Source organism: Gopherus evgoodei, chromosome 1, assembly GCF_007399415.2.
Source record: "Gopherus evgoodei ecotype Sinaloan lineage chromosome 1, rGopEvg1_v1.p, whole genome shotgun sequence".
In the NCBI taxonomy this organism is placed as follows: domain Eukaryota; kingdom Metazoa; phylum Chordata; order Testudines; family Testudinidae; genus Gopherus; species Gopherus evgoodei.
This window is the reverse complement of record NC_044322.1, coordinates 83,186,992-83,208,206: the sequence shown is the minus strand read 5'-3', so window position 1 is coordinate 83,208,206 and position 21,215 is coordinate 83,186,992. Positions and strand designations below refer to the sequence as shown.

General features: G+C 40.3%; 1 long non-coding RNA gene across 1 annotated transcript; it reads left to right on the top strand.

The window, feature by feature from the left end:
- The first annotated feature begins 1,355 nt into the window (after window positions 1-1,355).
- LOC115646055 lies at window positions 1,356-20,862 on the top strand. The gene is made up of 3 exons (XR_003998916.1): window positions 1,356-1,444; window positions 9,660-9,664; window positions 20,853-20,862. It is a non-coding gene; the product is annotated as an uncharacterized LOC115646055 (long non-coding RNA).
- The last annotated feature ends 353 nt before the right edge of the window (window positions 20,863-21,215 follow it).

Genomic DNA, 21,215 nt, shown 5'->3' with positions numbered 1-21,215 from the left:
TCTGGAAGTCCCACAGAATCTTAGCCCTGCTATTCTCCACAACCTTCTGTGGAATCTCCCATCTGGTCTTGGGAGGATCTAGCCCATACGCTGTGCAGATGTTCCTGTACACAATGCCAGCCACTTGGTTGTGCCGTTCAGTGTATGCTGTTCCTGCCTGCATCTTACATCCTGCCACTATGTGTTGGACTGTCTCTGAGGCCTCTCTTCTCATTCTGCACTTTGGGTCCTCTCTAGTGTGGTAGACCCCTGCTTCAATGGATCTGGTGCTCAGTGCCTGTTCCTGTGCTGCTATGATCAGTGCCTCAGTGCTGTCTTTTAGTCCGGCCCTTTCCAGCCACTGGAGGATTTCCCAATGTCAGCCACCTCAGCTATCTGTTGATGGTACATCCCATGCAGGATCTTGTCTTGCCATGGCACTTCTTCTGCTTGGTCTTCCTCCCATGTCTGCTGCTGCCTCAGGCATTCTCTCAGCAGCTCATCTTTGGGGGCCATCTTACTGATGTACTCCTGGATGCTTTGGGTTTCGTCCAGGACAGTGGCTTTGACATTCACCAAGCCCCGCCTGCCTTCTTTCCGGCTGGTATACAGTCTCTGGGTGTTGGACTTGAGGTGGAAACCTCCGTGCATTGTGAGGAGCTTCCGGGTCTTCACATCGGCAGCCTCCATGTCCTCCTTTGGCCAGCTCACTATACCGGCAGGGTATCTGAAAACCGACAGGGCGTATCTGTTAATGGATCTTGTTTTTCCCACTGAGCTGGCTCTTCAGGACCTGTCTTATCCTTTGATAATACTTGTATGTTGTTGTCTTCCTTGCCTCCTCATCGTGGTTTCCATGTGACTGTGGGACGCCAAGGTACTTGTAGCTAGTCTGTATGTCTGCTATGTGGCCCCGCTGGTAGTTCCACCCCATCAGTCTTGACTATCTTCCTCCCTCTCTTCACTACCATCCGGCCACACTTCTCCAGTCCGAATGACATCCCGATATCCTCATTGTAAATCCGCGCCAGGTGGATTAGCGAGTCGATGTCTCGTTCATTCTTAGCATACAGCTTGATGTCATCCATGTAGAGGAGGTGGCTGATGGTAGTTCCACTCCTAAACCCATACCCATACCCAGTTCTTGTAATTATCTGGCTGAGGGGGTTTAAGCCTATGCAGAACAGCAGTGGAGACAGTGCATCACCTTGGTATACGCTGCACTTGATGGCCACTTGTGCAAGCTGCCTTGAGTTGATTTCCAGTGTTGTCTTCCATAGTCCCATTGAGTTCTTGAGGAAGGTCCTTAGCATCCTAATGACTTTGTATAGCAGCAGACATTCACAGATCCACGAGTGCGGCATTGAGTAGTAGGCTTTCCTGTAGTCAATCCAGGCTGTGCTCAGATTGGTCTGTTTAGACCTTGAGTCTTGGGTGACTGCTCTATCTATGAGCAACTGGTGTTGTTCCCAATTGCCCTTCTGAGCTGCGCTCATGTACTGGCCCCTATGGTCCTGTAGCTTGGTGGCTATGATACCTGATAGGATTTTCCATGTTGTGGGGAAGCAGGTTACTGGCCGGTTCTATTCCCTTGCAGGGGTCTTTCATGATCAGCACTGTCCTTCCTTGTGTTAGCTAGTTTGGGTGGGAGCCTGCTGTCAGCAGCTGGTTCATCTGTGCTGCTAGTTGTTCATGCACTACTGTTAGTTTCTTTAGCCAGTAGGTGTGGATCATGTCTGGGCCAGGGGCTATCCAGCTCTTCATGTTCTCAACCCGCTGCTGGATGTCTTCTACTGTGATGGTAACTGGTTTCTGTTCTGGGAGATTGCTGAGCTCAGGTCCTGCAGCCACTTTGCACTGGTGTTATGAGTCTTCTCTTTCTCCCATATGTTCTTCCAGTACTGTTCAGTTTCTGCTGCTGGTGGCTCTGCTGTTATTGTGTTGTTTGCATTGTAATTGGGAGTACACCTTAGATGGTTCTTTAGAGAAGAGGGCATTTACTTTTTTGGCCTCTGCTTCTCTAGTGTATCTCCTTAGCCTGGTAGCCAGTGCTGTGAGCCTTTGTTTAGCAGTCTCTAGAGCTTCAGATGGAGTCAGGCTCTTGTATTTTTTCAGTAGTCAAGTCTTATCCTTAATCTCTACACCCTTCTGTAGTTCCACCAGCTGACTAACTTCTCTCCCAGTCGCCTTGGTCTGATCCTCCAACCTCATTTTCCAGGGTGGGTACATACTGTTGTTCTTCATGATCGTATAGCCAAGCATCTCCAGGATTACAGAGGCTGTAGCGTATACCAGTTCATTGGTTTGAGTTATGGTGGTAGTAGGGACTGTCATGAGGGCTCTATTGGCATCTTCTAACATACTATCTGATGGTACTTCTCCACTGAGCCTTGGTAATTGGTCTCAAGGATTGACTGTAGCTAGTTTCTCCATGATCTTATACCTCATATCAGCTGCTGTGCTCGGCAATGGAGGGGGTGGCAGTGAAGTTTCAGCTTCAGGAGTGGGCTGCACATCCACTTGTTCTTCCAGGCCTTCTTGAGTCTGGGATGTAATGTGGAGTGGGTCTATCTCAAGCTGTGAGAGCAGCTTCCTCTTTACTATGTTGAAGCTTTGGGTAACTAGCTGTTTCTCAGTAAGTGTGGATGTAGGTCTTTTGTCTATCCATAGTCCCCTCATACATCCCCTCTCATTAGGTCTACTGTTATAGTAGCATTCCATCAATTCCAGGTTCTCTTGTCTCATCTATGAATGGTTTGTTCCAGTAGCCCACTTATCGTCAGATTGTCCTGGTTCCTCAACATCTGGCGCAGACCTTGTTAATCTGGGTGATGTCCGAGCCAGTATGACTCTCCTAGTTCATGTTGCTCTCATATTTGAGGTAGGCAGGTGATGCATTAGGGGTACTAATGGGGATTTGAAGCCCAGTCTCTCATATCAAAGGGCAGCACTCTTAACCACTACACTATGTCACCTACATAGCTTTATTTTTTCTTTTAACAGTGAAAAAATATTTCAAATATGATGTTATAACACCACCCAATACATTTTCAAAGCACTATACAAGGACTTAGCCATACAATTTCCATTAAAGTCATGAAAGCTGTCCATCTAAATTTCTGCATGCTGCTTAGCAAATACTGGGGTAAACTCACTTCCAAACTTACCCTTTTCAGTGAATCGCCATTTTTATTGATGTTAACATGGGATATTTTCACTTTCACAGGGGGGTAACAACTTGGTTTCTCAGAAAATATATATGCTTTTTTGGGTATATGGTTGTGCATAACAGGTACTCACTCTGTTAATAGTACAATAGGAACAGTGAAATTTACTAGGTTCCTGCTTTCTAAAAAACTGGACGATAGCACTTGAGACATAAATAAAGCAACTAGGTTTCATTTTAGTGTGTCTTCCTGAGGACTAGACTATGACTTGGATTATATACTGCTGTCATAAATATAAAGGGAAGGGTAACCATCTTTCTGTATACAGTACTATAAAATCCCTCCTGGCCAGAGGCACAAAATCCTCTTACCTATAAAGGGTTAAGAAGCTCAAGTAACCAGGCTGGCACTGACCCAAAGGACCAATAACCTGTGGGGAAGGAAGGGGAAGGCTTTGTTCTGTCTGTTCCGTGTGGCTCTTGCCGGACACAGATCAAGAAAGCAAGCAATCCAACTCCTACAGAATCAGTAAGTACTAGCAAGGGAATGTGTTAGATTATCTTTTGTTTTGGCTTGTGATTTTATCTGTGCTGAGAGGAAAGTGTATTCCTGTTTTTTTTTTTTTTCTTTTTGTAACTTTATGGTTAGCCTAGAGGAAAATCTTCTGTGTTTTGAATCTGATTGTCCTATGAGATTACCTTCCATTCTAACTTTTCAGAGGTGCTTCTTTTACCTTTTTTCTTTCCAATAAAGTTCTGTTTTTTTAAGAATCTGATTGGTATTGTGCTCATCTTGTTTATTCTCAAGCCTCCCGAGGAAAGGGGGTGTAGGGCTTGGGGAGATATTTGGGGGGAGATAGGGCTCAAAGTGGCCCTCTCTAAATGTTTGTTTGAATCACTTGATGGTGGCAGCATTTACCTAATCCAAGGTACAAGGAAGAATGTGTGCCTTGGGGAAGTTTTAACCTAAGCTGGAAGAAATAAGCTTAGGGGTTTTTCATGTGGGTCCCCACATCTGTACCCTAAAGTTCAGAGTGGGAAGGGAACCCTGACAACTGCACAGAGAAGTAAAGACAGTAAAACCACCTTTGGCTAATTGTATTTCAGGCCCACACATTCAGAGGTAAGAGGATGCTGTGTGCCCTTTTATGCTCACACTGGGCCAGATGAGTGGAGAAATGGGCAGAGAGATGTTAAGAAAGTTGGCTCCACTCCTGAACAGGCTGACCAGCACAGCTGAACTTGTGTGGTAATTGTCATAATTTACAGCAGTAAACTGAAATTTTAATTGACCTGCAGTAAATTACTACCTCTGCCTGGAGCAAGAGAAAACCAGATAGAGAATTGTGCTTCACAATGTCTCCTAGCACTACTTCTTGGTAGTGCAGTTAATGCTCAGAGGAACTGTTCCAGAATAATATGCACTGGAGTGAAGCAGTAGGGTAAGAGATAAAGTAGAAAGGAGAACAACATGCCACAGAAGTGGGATGGGAAATCAAGTGAAAAAACACGAAATGAGAGAAGATATGCAGTGAGCTCCTGCAGAGATGGAGAGGGACATAGCCAAATATTGGCTCCTGGTAAAGAAATCATAGAATCTAGAAGGGACTTTGAAAGGTCATTGAGTCTAGTCAAGGACTGAGCTTACAACCCCAGGTTTAGCAGGCCAATGCTCATACCACTGAGCTGTCCCTCCTGCACAATGAGACAATGAATAGTCAAAATGGAGGGAGAAGAATAAACCACGGGCTGTTACACCCTGTCACCCCAATATTCACCACTGCCATGTAATTAGCATATGTCTTATACAAAGTATGTCTTCTGAGGTGTCATTCTAAAAGTCTTCATCTGCTAGACATTAATATTTCGTTGGATTGTGTGTGGCATCATCATGTGTGAAGTTATGAAGTTTGGCTATGTATGTGTTGCTGAAACATGTCCTAAGGTTGAAAACACCCACAAGCAGCCTTTCAGGTATGACAGTAAAAAAGGACAAACAATATTAATGGCTTATTGAGGAAATGCACACAAACACAAGGATTACCCCAGGAACTGTGTACAGTAGAAATCTCTCAGAGATAACACTACACAATGGAAACTGTTTGACCCAAGTTACAACAAAAAGAGCTTTCCAGTAAGTGGGGAGAAGATATAAAAGAGAGAAAATGACATTATGGAGGCACCTTATTCTCGCTACAACGGAACACCTGAGGAACAAAAGCTGAACTGTGGGAAGTGATGGTCCCAGGATAGAAGGATTTTTTGCCTGTGTATGAAAACCTGGGAAAGCCAAGGCAACTTGTGCCTTAAGAATCTTCTAGCCCATTTATCACTCAGGGTGAGAATTTGCTAATTTATATGTTACCTATCTAGTGCGTTAAGCTTAGTTTGCAGTTTTGCTTATTTACTAGGTAATCTGCTTTAATCTGTTTGCTATCCCTTACAACCATTTAAAATTTACTTTTTGTAGTTAATAAACTTATTTCTTGTTTATAACGTAACCCAGTTTGTGCAATTCATATCAGGGGTGGGGCAAGAAGGCCTGCACATCTCTCTTCTTTGTGTCTACACTCCAAAGGATGTGGGCACCTGAGTGCTGGAGCAAATCCCTTAAACTGATCCTGTGAACTGAATAAACTTGTGAAAGAAAAAGGTTAAGCAGTATATCCTTTAAAGAATAAATGAAAGCAGGACATAACTGATATTGTCCTCTGTTCTTGTCATTCTTCCTGTGATCATGAAGAGAAAACAGATTTGTTTTTCATGTTTATTTTTTGAAGGTAAATGAGTACAAGCTGCTAAGAAAAGAAGAAAAGGATCAATGCACCTAATCTTTTTATAGCACAAATTTACCACTAAGTCCCAAGTAGCATTTTCTTGACCATTTACTGTGGACATCTTTAACTGTACAGGACTGAAGTTGATGATTTAGGCCCTAATTTAGTAAAGTGCTTTAAATGTGCATAAATTTAAGCACATGAATAGTCCAGATGGCATCAGTTAGAAAGTCAATAATATTTTGACTTCAATGGGACTACTAACATGCTTAAACTTAAGCACATAATTAAGTCTCCTGCTGAATTGGGCTTTTAGCTCAAATTGCTGAGTTCCCGTAGCAATCTGCAAAACAAAACACAATGTGATGGATACCTGGGATGCAACCTAGAACTAGGATACTGCTGAGTTCTCTGGCTTACTAACCTGAGCACCTTCTCACATTGTGATGCTATGACAATCTGTAAACCTTGCCAGGTATTGCACTTACACAAGCATCCATGGTCAGGGACACACCCAGCAGTGTTACATGAATGCTTTGCCAGCCACTCATGAACCAAACAACAGAGAGGCTTCAGCCAATTCCTCACAGCTCCCCAGCCTAAGACCCTAGAGTTGTATCATCTTGTCCTGGTCAGAGGCCTGACCAGCGTAAGTTCATTACTCACTCTGCCACTTTCAAAAAGGAAAGTGGACATGCACCAGCTTTTGTACACTGAGAAGATTCCCCAAGTACTTCAGGATTTAAATCAAGCAGTGTCTCACCCTGATGATATAGTTTCTTTATACACAAGGTGGGATTCTCCTTTTCAGCCTGCGACCACTTCCCCAGTTCAGTCTTTGTTCTCCAGATGTGTTTCCTGGCGTTGAGTTGCGAGGGAAGTGAGGACAAAGATAAGGTCACTTCCCCTCCTTTATAGGTTCCTCTAGCTTTCTGGAAAGATCTTTTCCAATGATCTGAGTCAAGCAGTCTCCATTGTCTATGTGCTCTCTGTGAGATGGCTCCACTGTATACAGTTCCTGGAGTAACCCTTCTGAGTGCGTATCCTCTTGAATGGGCCATCAAGAGGCTCCCAATCCTGCTGGAAAGGTATAACAAGTGGGGTTCCGCAGGGGTCTGTTTTGGGACCGGTTCTGTTCAATATCTTCATCAACGATTTAGATGTTGGCATAGAAAGTACGCTTATTAAGTTTGCGGACGATACCAAACTGGGAGGGATTGCAACTGCTCTGGAGCACAGGGTCAAAATTCAAAATGATCTGGACAAATTGGAGAAATGGTCTGAGGTAAACAGGATGAAGTTCAATAAAGATAAATGCAAAGTGCTCCACTTAGGAAGGAACAATCAGTTTCACACATACAGAATGGGAAGAGACTGTCTAGGAAGGAGTATGGCAGAAAGAGATCTAGGGGTCATAGTGGACCACAAGCTTAATATGAGTCAACAGTGTGATACTGTTGCAAAAAAAGCAAACATGATTCTGGGATGCATTAACAGGTGTGTTGTAAACAAGACACGAGAAGTCATTCTTCCGCTTTACTCTGCGCTGGTTAGGCCTCAACTGGAGTATTGTGTCCAGTTCTGGGCACCGCATTTCAAGAAAGATGTGGAGAAATTGGAGAGGGTCCAGAGAAGAGCAACAAGAATGATTAAAGGTCTTGAGAACATGACCTATGAAGGAAGGCTGAAGGAATTGGGTTTGTTTAGTTTGGAAAAGAGAAGACTGAGAGGGGACCTGCAAGCAGTTTTCAGGTATCTAAAAGGGTGTCATCAGGAGGAGGGAGAAAACATGTTCACCTTAGCCTCCAATGATAGAACAAGAAGCAATGGGCTTAAACTGCAGCAAGGGAGACTTAGGTTGGACATTAGGAAAAAGTTCCTAACTGTCAGGGTAGTTAAACACTGGAATAGATTGCCTAGGGAAGTTGTGGAATCTCCATCACTGGAGATATTTAAGAGTAGGTTAGATAAATGTCTATCAGGGATGGTCTAGACAGTATTTGGTCCTGCCATGAGGGCAGGGGACTGGACTCGATGACCTCTCGAGGTCCCTTCCAGTCCTAGAGTCTGAGTCTGAGTCTGAATCATTAGTGTCTGGTTGCCCCATTGTTGTACCTGAAAGGCTGATTGTGAGTGTTCCCAACCTTACAATGTATTTCAGTAGCACACACATGGCAAACTTCATAACTTCACATATAAATAGCACATACAATCCAACAGGATACTAATGTTCAACAGATCAAGACTCTTAAAATGATACCTCACAAGTCAGAAATAGGCATTTTAATATCACCATGGTGAATATAGGGGTGCCAGGGTGTTGCTTTGGTATACAGAATGTCACACAAAACAAAACACAAACACTAATTAAACGTGACCTTAAACTTATTCCATGTAGAAATGGGACAGCAGTAACTACTGTCTACTAACTTCTGCAATACTTAAGGTCAGCTTCTCCCGGCCACAATCCTGCTGCAGTACCTCCCAAGGAGTCTCAATGAAATTAGAGTAAGGTTTGCAATGTTTTTAAATTAATTTTCCTGCATCAGTATTTGAGAGCATTTGGATTCCTGGTTTTGGTATGTGCCCATCTCTGGTTGCTAATTAGCATAATAGCAACAAACTGGACCAGATTCCCACTGGAATTTTACCTCCTTCTAGTCTAAAGTGACCATAATTTTGCTGCAAGTGGCTGTCATATAATTGCCCTGTCAGAGGGGAACTTCCTGCTGGTATAACTGTACCACTGCCACATCTTCTGTCATTGTTGCTCCCTGCCTGTTAAGGAGACATAAGGTATGGGAAAGAAGAGGAGTGTGGCAGAGTGGAGCTCTGCTACATCAAACCTCCATTGGCATAGAGTCCATTACAAATCTCAAGTAGGAGAGGAGAGGTTATTTTGTATTTGGCACTGGTGTGATCACTGCTGGAATACTGTGTCTATTTCTGGTGACTATAATTTAAAAAGGATGTTGATAAATTGGAGAAGGTTCAGAGAAGAGTGACAGGAATGATACAAGACAGAAAACATTCCTCATAGTGATACACTCAAGCAGCTCAGTCTCATTATTTTAACAAAGAAAAGGACAAGGGATGACTTGATTATAGTTTAAGTACCAACATGGGGAACAATGGATTCTTAAATCTAGCAGAAATGGGTATAAACATGATCCAATGGCTGCAAGTTGAAACAAGACAAATTCAAAGTAGAAATAATGCATATTTTTTTAACAGTGAGGGTAACTAATTGTTGGAATAATTTATCAAGGGTCATGGTGGATTCTCCTCCACTGACTATTTTAAAATTAAGGTTGGATGTTTTTCTAAAATCTATGCTCTAGTTGGGAATTATTTTGGGGACAATCTATGGCCTATGTTATACAGGTCAGGCTAGATGATCACAATGGTTCTTCTAGGTCTTGGAATCTATGAAGGACTATTTTCCAGTCCTGTTATTTAAAGTAGCTGCTGGGCTGCTCTACTCAGGCTCGGGCCAACACATATACACCCTGAGAATCAAGCAACTGTAACAGGATCCTTGAAAAGCAGCAAAGAATCCTGTGGCACCTTATAGACTAACAGACATTTTAGAGCATGAGCTTTCGTGGGTGAATACCCACTTCCTCAGATGCATGTAATGGAAATATCCAGGGGCAGGTATATATATGTGTGCTAAAAAGCAAGCTAGAAATAACGAAGTCAGTTCAATCAGGGAGGATGAGGCCCTGTTCTAGCAGTTGAGGTGTGAAAACCAAGAGAGGAGAAACTGGTTCTGTAATTGGCAAGCCATTCACAGTCTTTGTTCAATCCTGAGCTGATGGTCAAATTTGCAGATGAACTGAAGCTCAGCAGTTTCTCTTTGAAGTCTGGTCCTGAAGTTTTTTTGCTGCAGGATGGCCACCTTAAGGTCTGCTATAGTGTGGCCAGGGAGGTTGAAGTGCTCTCCTACAGGTTTTTGTATATTGCCATTCCTAATGTCTGATTTGTGTCCATTTATCCTTTTCCGTAGAGACTGTCCAGTTTGGCCGATGTACATAGCAGAGGGGCATTGCTGGCATATGATGGCGTATATTACATTGGTGGATGTGCAGGTGAATGAACCAGTGATGGTGTGGCTGATCTGGTTAGGTCCTGTGATGGTGTCGCTGGTGTAGATATGTGGGCAGAGTTGGCATCGAGGTTTGTTGCATGGATTGGTTCCTGAGCTAGAGTTATTATGGTGTGGTGTGCAGTTACTGGTGAGAATATGTTTCAGGTTGGCAGGTTGTCTGTGGGCAAGGATTGGCCTGCCACCCAAGGCCTGTGAAAGTGTGGGATCATTGTCCAGGATGGGTTGTAGATCCTTGATGATGCGTTGGAGGGGTTTTAGCTGGAGGCTCTATCCTTGACAAACTCCAATCCTTCCACCCTTCATTCTAGTACAGGGGTACATCTGGCTAACTCTGCTCATGAGTTCCTATTGCCTACAAAATTAGATCTCACATAGTTAAAGATTTAGATGTAATAACATAACCTCCTTATGAACACTAATTAACATTAGCATTAATTAATTAATATTAACTTGACCTCATCAGCAAAGGTGAATGCATTAACAGAAAACCACCAGGGCCCATATTTTGAACATCTACAACAATTTGTAAATACTACTATAAATGTGCATCAAATAACACAGGTATTCCTACAAAAGTGTTTAAATGTCAGAGCTATACTGGCAATATTCTTAAATAGATATTTAAAACATATGTTGTTTTTGCTATTATTTTCTTATTATACAAATTATTTTTGAGTACTGATAGCATGCTTGTTGCTAGACGGAACATAGGAAATATGAGGTCAGATTTTGATGTCCTATACCAGCATAAATTAGGAATTTTTCCACTGACTTGAGAGACTTTAGTCTGGATGTATAACTGAGATAAGAATTTGTCAGGGGGCTCTGAACCAAGGTGCTACATTAAGGTACAAGTTTCCAAAGGCTCCTAAGTGATTTTGAATCATAAGTCTAATTTTCCAAAATGATTTGGGCACTTAAAAGTCTAATTTTCATTGAAAGACAGTGCCCTGATCCCTTTAGAAAATAGGAGTTAGGAGCCTTTGAAAATCATACCCATAAAGCCAAACTCCACCATCAGCTGAGTGCATTAGGATAACTTTAGATATACAGGAGTGTATGTGAAAACAGAATCTGACTATTTCCTTGTGTATGGGGCAATTCTTGTCTTACATTATTAAATCTAATTTAATATATTATGTTACTAAAGTATTTAATTTTACTTCCATGTCCCTTTCTGTGCCTAATTCTTTTTAAGCTTTTATTTTTCTAGGTTTTCTTTCTGTTTTTTTTTCTCTGTCTCCTTCATACTCATGACATAATTCACTGTTAGTAATATTTTCACTGAATATTTTAACTGTTGTACTTTATGTACTGTTTTCTGATTTATAAATGTAATTATTGGACTTCATAGCATTTCATGAATACTTTGGGACAACTGACATCCTGTTTAATATTATTGTCATGGCATTTCAATATTATATATCGTACAGGATGAAAAAAAATATGGGGAGAAGTATTTAGTGCACGTGAATAATGTGCACTTCACAGCATTTAGCAGGAGGGAAATTGTGGCTTTGCCACAAACCCCTTGTATGGTGCTGTGCATTTTTGCAATGCACAAGCAGACCAGAAAGCAGACTGTGACTGAGTGACAAATAAATAAATAATACCTTGGTCTTATATAGTATTTTTGATCCATAGATCTCTAAATGCATTATAAAGGAAGTCAGTTTCATTACCCTCATGACAGATAGGAAAGTGAGTCCCAGAGAGTTAAACTGACCTGTCTAAGGTCACCCAGCAGGCCAGTACTGAGACTAGAATCTAGATCTTCTGGGTTCAGTCCTGTGTTCTAGCCACAAGGGCATATTGCTTCAGTATTCATCTGCCATATGGGGGTCATATGTTATATCAGCACTATGCCTGGTAAACTTTAGGCCCCTCAGCACATTCTGGGGATCCACCCATTCCTTAACTCTTTCTATCCACTTTCCACTCAGGGAAGAAGTAATGGCCTTGTGGAGGAGCTCTTTCCTTCATGCTACTACCCTCCATAGGGATAGCTGAATTATGGTAATAAAGGGGTGCCTCACATCCTCTTATCCCTTGTGGTGCAATGTGGGACAGCCACAAACTGACCCTCTGTGAACAAGTTTTAAAAATGCAATACATATATAAATCAATTAATCCTAGTTTTCTGCTGGCAATTGCCAACTTGCCTAAGATCTTCAACCATCACACTTTGTTTTTGGTACTACTAAAAAAAAGTAGCTTTGAAACTGAAGGAACGTTCACCAAGCTTGGTGTTAGACACATTTCATCCTCATGATGGCTCAGTTTTGCTATTAAACTTTCTACATTAGAACTTTATCCTTCCGCTACTAACTACTATATAATGTCATTGGCTACTATCATATGAGAGCCAAAATCTGCAAAGGCAAAATTTTCATCTCATAGACTCAAGGGTCAGAAGGGACCATTATGATCATCTAGTCTGACTTCCTGCACAAAGCAGGCCACAGAATCCTACCCATCCACTTCTATAACAAACCCCTAATCTATGTCTGAGTTATTGACGTCTTCAAATTGTGGTTCGAAGACCTCAAGCTGCAGAGAATCCTCCAGCATCTATTTCAAAGACAGAATTTGGTGCTGTGCTATGTAGTAACAAGTACTAAATCATCTACCAATATTCTTGTTACTGAATTACTTTCCACACCAAGAAAGACAAATGCAGATATCCAAGCATGTCTTATCCTTTGAATTCACCACTTTGAATTATCTGTTGATTCCCAGCACAGAGAGCTTTTGTGTAGACAATTGCTTATCTATCTTTTCAGGGAGCCAGCAAGTTGCAAGTCCCACAGCAAATGGTGATTTATGGTCAGTGTCAAATGCCCTTTAGAAGAAGGAAAACATTCATTTTAATGTATTTATTGTTTTGGTGGTGTGCTGAATTCTTTTCAATTATTTCTTCTTAAAATGAATATTTGTGCAGTATCTGACCTCTTGTTTCTCAATTCTGATTGTTTTCCCCTGAGCAAGTTTCCCACAAGCATTTTTTATCTGACACCTTTAGCAATTACCAGTGGGCCATGGTGCTCGCTCACTGAATAGCAGAAGAAGCATCAAGAGGATGGAGTATAAGAAACCAGTGTCAAATATATCTGCCATGTTCAAAGATGTCATCGCAGCAATAATGCATTTGGATACATACTTTCTTCAGCATTCTATTTATAGCTACTCCAGTGAATTGAACATTCTGCACAAATATACAGACAGCTTGCCAATATATTTGCTTTATATACAAGGCAGATATTAATTTTTTCACTTAATTTGAAAAGTTATTAGCTATCCACACTAGAGGTGGTCAAACTGCTAGTTACAAATAATGGTCTTAATCCTGCTAGATACTCCTTATGGTTAGCTCCAGGCAGAGCTCCCTTAATTTCTCTTACAAAAGCTTAAAAACCATTGCAAATATTTGTTAAAAATATTTGAGATTAAACAGAGAACCATTCAGACAGAATGAGTCCTTTTTTGGCAGCAAATTGTATTCAGTCCAATCCCTGATTTTCTACTAGCATATCCATTGTACTTATTCACTGTATAGTTTGGAAAAGTAATTTTCAGGCAATGGGTTGTTTGTAATGTGTTCACTTTGACTATTCCCTTTTTGCTATTCATTATTTATGTTATGTGACGGGTTGCTTGAGTTTCTTAGTATTGTTTTTGCTCTCTCACTGAACGATTAAAACATTTTCTACAAGACAACAAAACAAAAAACAAAAAAACAAAGAGCAATTAAGGAGTAACAAGCTTCCAATGTGATTTCTTAGATGAACAATTGTGCTATAATTAGATTAGATTCTCAGATGTTCCCATGAATATATGGCAGTTTTCAGAAGACTCGTGAATAGTGAATAGTACGAACCCAAGGAAAACTGACTTTTTATGCACAAAAGAAAATTAGCAAGTCAGTTTCCTTACTATTCAGCGAGCTCTAATATATGCATAGTTATAAAAGGTGCAGTCTCCATAGGTAGATTAAAGCATTTAGGCCCTGCCCATAGGAAGGCATGGGCTGCACCGCACTGGGAGGACACCATCAAGGAGGGCTAAGGAGCTACTTCAAAACTGCATGGAGGAGAGGTATCGGGAAGGAAAAGAGAGGGAGTGAACTGCTACTTTCTTTCCCTGCCCTTGTTCCAGCTGTGTCTTAGCAAACATCTTTCTTTCTCTGCTGTTGTATGTTATCGCCTCTTGGGGTCATGTTGCACCAAAGGAAAAGTTCTGGGTTAGATTTAGTGATCTTATATATCTTCATCCGCACATACTCTTCTCTGTGATATTTAAGCCGCTCTCATGCACTGGTCCAACTGCAGCCAGAGCACTGACAGCACCTTATGGGATGCAACACCTTCTGTGCCTTTGCCAGGAACCCAAGCTGTGCTTCAGCTGAAAAATCAGCAGCCAAAGGATGATGTACCTGAGACAGATGATAGTGGCTTAATCCAGAAACAGTTTAAGTATCTTACATACTACAAAATGTTATTAAAAATGCAGAGAAGATCAGATTAAATCAGAGATACATGGTACTAAGTATGCACCCAGATTTGCCTAAATAGGCTTAAACCTTTGGTTACAGAAGAGAAAGTCAGAAGATGAAATCTTCACATCTTAGATTTCAACTGCACACCTTCCAAAACTCCTACCTGTCAATATTCAATATGAGAAGAAATGTTAACTGTTAATGATCACCCTTTTGGCCTGGAGGCCTCTTCATTTTACCCTCCAAGTTCTTCTGATATGTTCATGTGTGATACTGGTTACTAGAAATAGAAATCTTTGCAGAAAAAAGTGTTAACACACATCAAAGCCTGATTTTGAGAGGTATTGAGTCGTACAAAGTGCTGAAGGCCTTCAATTGCCATTGACTTCAGTGGGAGTACCAGGTGCTTATTATCTTTCAGAATTTTTCCCACATAAGATTATGATCACATAATTCAGGTCACCACTGCAAATGACAATGATTTCCAATAATATCACTCTCAGATTGAAATAGCTACATTAAACCAAATGTATCCTTTGATTACATTAAAGAATCTATGTGTCAACATGTTCTCAGCGGCGTGCAGAAGAATTTTTGTCACTATATCATTCACTACAAAACAGATAGTATACAAAGTCTTCTGATTATCCTGAATTGTTTTGGCTTTCACAATATTAACTTTGCATTGTCAAAACAAATTAAGACTATGAAGACTTTTGTAAACCATATTCAAAAACCAGTTATTGAACGTGAGATTCTCAGTCAGCCCTATAACCTGTCATTAAAGATAAGTGCAGATGGTGTTTTCACTTTTAAATCTCCTTTCCATCTGTGGTCTCTGTGTATGCAAATCAATGAACTAATTTCAGATAAGAGGATTCTATTCAAGTGCAAAATCTCAACTAGTCTAGTTTCAGAGAAAATGGAACTTTTTATGAGTACATTTTCCTAGACAATTGCTCTTTCATTAAAACAGTTTGAATCCAAATACTATGAATTCCATTTACCATATGGAAGAAGTATTTCTTTAAAATTATTGCATTAGGAGAACACTTTGTCCTAGATGAAATTTCACCATAGCAGATTTAATAGTTGTTCATTTTTTTAAGTCAATCAGCCTGTGAGAAAATGCCATTTGATTTACCCTTATCACATACAGTAACTGCCCATAATGTCAGAAAAGATGTTCCGGGGAAATTGAGCAGGATATCTGAATTAATAGCTTTCAAAATATGACAAGACACAGGCCCAGACTGTGCTTGGCTGTCACCCACATATGTAATGGGGAAGTAGAAGGAATCTCCCCTCACATACACACACAAGAGCCAGCTGGAATTGCTCTGGGGAGCACAAGGACTGCACCCTTCCTAGTTTCTTAGGGATGAACAGCACCCCCGAACTGTGGTGGGAACTATATTTATTCCCCTTCAACTCGTCCATCGAGCAGGATATTCTGGGAGGCATTTTGACTCCTAGTGACCCACTGGGATAATGAAGTTCCATTCCATCCCTGAGGTTGGGTTGTATCTTTGAGGCATGATTCAGACCATACAATTTAGGGGAACCACTCTGTACCATGTGCAATTATTGTAACACTTTAAAATTATCTGTGTGCTTTTATATTAGAATGAAAGTAAGTTTTATATTTTAGATAATATTGAACCCCATGTGTACACAGCAGATTTCATCCAGCAATCTCAAAACACTGTCCAAACAATGGGTAATTAAGAATCACAACCCTGATACTGTGGCAGGTATCACTCAGAGATTTTATGAACATTCTGGTGTTTTTGGTTTTGCAAATCTATATTTTTGTTGAATTTTGGTTTTGCTATACAAAGGCCCAAGGTGATTTCATTTCAACTTAACAATCCAAATTTAAGTTGCTCTGAGGGAGGTTCCAGATTTGGATTGTCTCTTTTATTATTATAATATACATTTTAAAGATTGGGGGAACTGAAGTTATGTGACTTTACCAGGGCTGCATAGCAAGGGCTATATTGTGGCATTGCAATCTGCCATAATAGGTGACCATAACTGTGCCATGTCAGGAGCAGGTTGCACTCATAATTGTTTATGCAGTTCTCCTTTGCTCCAGGAGGAGAAGGAATCCATTACTGAAGCAAGAGGGGAATGTTATCTGGTAAACTGAGGAGATAGAGCAAAACTCTGTCTGCTCCCTACCCCTCCTTGTCCACATGGGAGAGCTGTCGTCTAACGTATCATTATTTCACCATCTTAATACTGAAGTATCACTTTATGATCTTAACATTTATGGATGAAAAATTATGGTTTGGGGCCAATAAAAGTTTTCTATTTGTCAGTTTTAACATAAAAACAAACAAAAAATATTCCTTACAAATTACAGAAAAAGCTGTGGACACCAGAATGGCATGACAACACACAGGCTTTTTTATGACAAATCTGGAAGATAACTTCCTTAAACGATGTACCTTTCAGGGAGCTCCATTTTTTAGGAGACAGTCTCATCTTATGGACAGAAGGAGAAAAAAAATCAATTATTTTTAACAATGACTTAAAAAATCAACTGCTCTGCATGGTGGGGGGAGTTTTAGACACCATCATTGCAATAAGAAATAGTAAACTACAACCATCCAGATAAAATAAACCCATAGACTGTTGCAGCTATATCCATAAATCAGGCATCCCCTTCTAGACACACTAAAACACCCATTGCATGTTGCCATGACACCCTAAATTCTTGCATCTGCTCCAAGCGAATCTAGTCTGTGACTTAATTAAATTGTGAATTTAAAATCCATCCTACATCAAACACACGATTCCATATTAAATTTCTGAGGATGGTTAAAATAACCCTATGGAAATACTATTTTAAATTCTGTAGTATTTTACCCCCAAAGTAGTGGTTTCGATGGCATGTAGAGTTGAACTAAGCCATGCTGATTTATTATATACATTTGATTCTAAAGAATCTTTTAAGAGCATACAGTGGGCTAAATTGAAACCTGAAAAAAATGAAACAGCACTGAATGTTTATAGTCAGATTCTATATGAAACATGAAACTGTCAAGACTTAATTATTTGACATGAATTTGTCTGATTTTATTGTTGTGACAATAAAGTGTTTATGATTCAGCTCACAAAACCCATTTAAAGTTCTTTAATTGGTGAAATTTATAAATTGTTAAATGAGAATACTTTTTCCCTAAAAACATGTACATGTTGAACTACTATCTATTAACTAAAGTCCATTGAGAGTTTTTTTTTTCTGCCTACCCTCATGTCAAAGATTATATTATATAGTCCTATGTGGTTTAATGTGTTGGTGAAGGGTTTAACTCAACCTTAGTGGGGGGATAAAAAGTTTACTCACACTACTATAATTACACTCTTTTTCTTGAGTCAAAACACAATAATGCAATACATTTTTTTCTTTTAACAAGTAACTTGATTCAGTCAAATTGAAATATACTACTGAAAGACAGCAAAAAAGGTATTCTGATATTGTTTTTGCCGAGCTACTCAAACCTTTTTCTGATGTTTACATGAAAATTACTAAGAATTTAATGAAAGTCTTTTCCCCATTTCTCTTTATCTCTAACACTTATTTGAAAGAATATGCCATGGGTAAAAGCTATCACAGTTTGGGACAAGTGCACTCCTGTTTCCCCTCAGTGGTCTAGCAAGGGCACCCATTCCCAGGCTTCCAGTTTCCCAGCCATTGTCCTTCTTGGGTGGAGACACATGTCTTACTCCCTTCTGATGAGAGTATTTTCTGGCTGAACAATTTATTGATCTCACAGTATTATTCCCCTCAGAGACATAAGAACATAAGAATGGTTATACTAAGTCAGACCAATTGTCCATATAGCCCAACGCGCTGTGTTCTGATAGTGACAAATGTCAAGTGCTTCAAAGAGAATGAACAAAACAACGGAATTATCAAGTGATCCTTTCCCTGTCATCCAGTCCCAGCATATGGCAGTCTGAGATTTAGGGACACCCAGAGCATGGGATTACTTCCCTGACCATGTTGGATAATAGCCATTGATGAACCTGTCCTTCATGAACTTATCTTATTTTTTTAACCCAGTTGAAATTTTGACATTCACAAAATCCTTTAGAAATGAGTTCCACAGGTTGTGCGTTGTGTGAAGAACCATTTCCTGTTGTATGATTTAAACCTAATGCCTATTAATGTTATTGGGTGACCCCTGTTTCATGTGCCATGTGAAGCGGTAAATAATGCTTCCGTATTCACTTTCTTCACACCATTCAACATTTTATAAACCTCTATCATAGCCCCTCTTAGCTGTCTCTTTTCCAAACTGAACAGTCCCAGGCTTTTTAATCTATTCTCATATGGAATTTATTCCATACCCTTAAGTATCTTTGTTGCCCCTCTCTGTACTTTTTCTGTTTCTAATATATCTTTTTTGAGATGGGGCAACCAGAGCTGCACTCAGTATTTAAGGTGTGAGCATAGCATGAGTTTATATGGTAACATTATGATATTTACTGACTGATTATCTATCCCTTTTCTAATGTTTCCTAATATTGTTAGCTTTTTTTTTACTGCCATTGCACATTGAGGGGATGTTTTCAGAGAACTATCCACAAGGACTCCAAAATCTCTTTCTTGAGTGGTAACAGCTAATTTAGACCTATCATTGTGTATGTATAATTGGGACTTACGTTTTCCAATATGCTTTAATTCGTATTTATCAATATTGAATTTCATCTACTATTTTGTTGCCCAATCACCCAGTTTTGTGAGATCTCTTTGTAACTCTTCACAGTTAGCTTTGGGATAAACCTTTGGGATCTCGTATCATTAGCAAACTTTGCCATTTCACTGTTTACCCCCTTTTTCAAATAATTTATGAATATGTTAAACAGCACAAATCCCCGTACAGATCCCTGGGGGATCTCATGATTTACTTCTCTATTCAGAATACTGACCATTTATTCCCATTCTTTGTTTTCTGTCTTTTAATCATATACAGGTGCATGAGAGGAACTTCCCTCTTATCCTACTACTGCTTAGTTTGCTTAAGAACCTTTGGTGAGGAACCTTATCAAAAGCTTTCTGAATGTGTAAGAACAGTATATCAGATGGATATAGGATAGGCTGCCCAAGCACACCTGCTTCCTGGGACAGTTAATAGTCTGACTGTTATAGATAATGCGCAGTTGAGTTTATGCAAAACTATTTTATCCTTAAGGTAAAAACACTACAGAGAAGACATATTAAAAACAATAAAAACATGCGTGCTAATAAAATGACTATATATTATACCAATCTTCTGGGCTCTGGCAGGAGCAGTCTCTCAATACCCCACCCAAGGTGTTGGCTGGTGGTTTTAAGTTCATCACAGCTTCAACTCAGAATAGGCACACAGTCTTATGGGGCCTCAGTAGTCCCAACCCTTCCAATACTTCGCTAAGAATTAGGGTCCTCTGTGGACTAAAGGTCCTGTACATTTGGTGATCAGGGAAAAGGCCCTGAGCCAGTTTAAAAGCAGACTACGTATCAAAAGATCTTTTGTCTATTGATCTCTGGAGAATCCAGTTTGAACTAACATATGCACAACTCCTAGGGGAGGTGGCTTCAAAGGGCTGACAATGGAAGAATTATATTAGTAACTCCCTGCTACGATAACACACACACAATTGCATTTGTAGTACAGTGTAATATCTTTAGAGTATGAGTCTAGAATTTTCCTTGCTGAACTGTTTTGAAAGTGGTCAGGATGGTGGGAGGGAGGTTCATTTTAGATACTCTATACTGAGCCCTTTGGAATTATTTGGTTTTCTCTTGCTTTGCTAGTTGAGTTTCCATGCACGTGTTTCTGACAGCTGTTACTTTATATAGAAAAGAAAAGAAGGCTGTAAGAAAGGCAGAATGTGATCTGCAGTATGATGCTAGACTTTATTGGACCAAAATCATCTATGTGGATAAGGTTGTTGCATCTCAGGGCTAGGGTGTCCCCTTCAATGGTGCTGGGGAATCCACAGTCATGCCAGATTAGTCTCTCAGGCATTCTGACCTGTGGCTGGGCAACTAAGCAAGTAATAGTCCAGGCCTCTTGGATGAGAGTGGAGCAAGTAAACAGATGAAGGTAAAAAATCAGTAGGTTAGGTCTCTCAGCCTAAAGTTTACCATTTACTCAGCCCTGACTGCAGGGCCAGGGATTGGAGGACCTAGGCCAGGGCCCTAGAAGCGACGGGTGATCCAAGGTTGTCGGGGAAACATGCCACTGCAGCCTCAACACCAGTTAATACAAGAGGATTAGTGCCTTGTTTTCCTGGCTACTTCCTACTGGTGGGACTGCTCCACAGCCTCTGGGGTGTGATGTCATAAAACAGGATTCCATGAGTTTTGTAGGTTCAGTACTTCTTGCTTTACAGGCTAGTGTCAAGGTTTTGTGTAGATGAATTTATCCCTGTTTGTTTTAAGCTGGACCTTAATAGGAAAAAATGAAATCCCTGCTGAGCAACAAGGAAATTTGCGAGAAACATTAATAACCATGGATCTTCCAATTGTGAAATGAATGAGTCAACAGCTACAATGTGTAAAGCAGTCTGCTGAGCAGCTTTCAGCATCCTTTGTTGAAAGATATAATCAGGAGTAAATGAAATATAAAGTAAGTGCTAGTGAAAGAACAAAAGTGAAGGTCAAATATTTCTATGAGAGGTGAAAAT